Genomic DNA, 2,187 nt, shown 5'->3' with positions numbered 1-2,187 from the left:
CCTGCATGTATTTCCGGGTTAATTAACAGTTGTTATATAAGTCCCAAGCGCTTTCCAAGCAAAGGCACTTGGCACTTGGGGGCTAATGCATATTGAACGTCTCTATCTACGTACTGCCGGCTCAGTTGAGTAAGCCGGAACCTAAGTCTACAACATATTCAAGTATAAGTCATCGACTTGGGGGCTAGCATGGCAAAGGTAACTATGCAGTAAAGTAAGAAGACGGCATAAGGGTACCTCGGATTTTTGTTGGATCTGGTTGACCATGGCAACCTCGGCGTCCCGGCTCTTGTGGACTTGGCTGATGTAGCCAGAGACGAGCTCTCCAATGCTCAAGTCGGTGTAGCCGGAGAGGTCCAGGTTCACCCGGTGGGGCTGCAGTAACTCCCCCTTCGCGGAGCACTTGGCCAACGCGGTCGGTCTCCCCGGCTCAACGAATTCCGTCCGGGTGATTACCACGTCCGGGTCGTCTGCTGGTGGGGCTGAGCCGGAGGCCTCCGGGTTAATCGACGCTTCGGTCATTGTCTTGGTAGTCGGGGCAGGGGCCTCAGGCGCTGTGTCCATTGGAATGGTGGCTTCGGGGGCGGAGGTAGCTGGCGGCTCTTGAACCGTCGCCTCCGGGTCAGGCAAGTCTGGCACTCCGGCTGACCTGGTTTTCTTTGCTCTTTTGGTGAGCTTCGCCTGGGCACTGAAAAGACAGAAGTGTTAGGCACACAAAGAGTAAGTACAGACAGATAATGTAAGGAGATTGTTATTACCCGGGTGCAGTCTTGAAGGCCGGCAGACTTGACTGCATGGAGTCACCCGAAGAGGGGGAGGTCTCCTGATAATTGGAGTCAGAAGAGTTGAGTGGCTGACGGATAACACCCGCCAACGGATGAAAAGGGTACAGGTGAGAAAAAACCTCAGTGCGACGCTTCCTTGTTGCGTCGGGTAACCCGGCGGAGAGGTCGGTGTCCTTACGGGCCCGGGTGTGACGCCGGCTTTCGTGAACCTGGTGCTTCAAAAGAAATTGAGGGTCTTGATGAGCTAATGGATGTGAAAAGCTTACTTTCCGGGTTACTCTTCGGACTTTCAGCTGTGGCAAAGGCTCCGAGTCGGAGGAAAGTGACATTACCTCTTCAACCACCGGGTTACTGGCGCCGGTGTCATCCTGTCAATGAGCAAATGTTGATAAGGCGGACAGCAACAAACAACAAATATGGCAAGAATTTAAAGGTTTAAGGATTACCTCTGACTCGGAGCTGTCGCTTAATTGCAATAGCTCCGAAGCAGTGGGTCTGCTTCCCTTTTTGCGAGGGGCGGCTTTCTTGGCGGCTTTCTTCGCCTTCCTGGCCTTCTTGGCCGCCTCATGGTCATATTTGACACGCCAGAATTTATCATCAGCCTGAAAGATACAATGATTGATTCTTAAACGGTTCAGTTGAAGGTTATATGCAGACGAAGATAAAAGTTAAAGTCAGCGGCTTACCGCTGGGGCTGGATTGGTCTTGCAGAAGGGGGCTAGCCCAGTTCTTCCGCAGTCTGCCAAGCTCTCGTTTAGAAGAGCCTTGGTCTCTTCCTCTGCAACGTCTTCTGGAAGATCATTGCGACTGTGCCTCTGCGGGTCATCCTTTCGCCCGGTGTACTCACACATTAAGCCGGGGCGGCGGCTCAACGGGATCACCCGCCATGAGATCCAGACCCGGACCAGATCAATTCCGTTCAGACCGTTGCCTAGCAGGGCTTTGATCTTATTGATCGTTGGAAGCAGAGGCTGGCGTTCCGCGGCAGTCAGTTTGTCGGATAGCGGATGAGTCGGCTCTAGGCGCGTTGGGCGAAAGCCGGGCAGCGGGTTCTCGTCAGCCGGGGACGTATCTTGGTAGTAGAACCAAGTCATATTCCAGTCCTTAGGGTGGCTCGGCGGCTCTGCGTAAGGGAACAGACAGTCCCTACGCCGCTGGATGGAGATGCCGCCTAACTCTAGACTTGGCCCGTTGGCACACTCATTTTGGCGGTTTAAGTAGAACAGCTCTCTGAAAAGCAGCAAACTGGGCTCTTTCTCCAAGGTACACTTCGCAAAAGACTTGGAAGTTGCAGATGTTGGAAACGGAGTTGGGTCCTATATCCTGAGGCCGTAGGTCAAAGAAGTTGAGCACGTCCCTGAAAAACTTTGAGCCGGGCGGTGCGAAGCCCCGGCTCATATGG

This window comes from Aegilops tauschii, chromosome 1 (genome assembly GCF_002575655.3).
Source record: "Aegilops tauschii subsp. strangulata cultivar AL8/78 chromosome 1, Aet v6.0, whole genome shotgun sequence".
NCBI classification, from domain to species: domain Eukaryota; kingdom Viridiplantae; phylum Streptophyta; class Magnoliopsida; order Poales; family Poaceae; genus Aegilops; species Aegilops tauschii.
Note: the sequence above shows the minus strand (reverse complement) of the source record.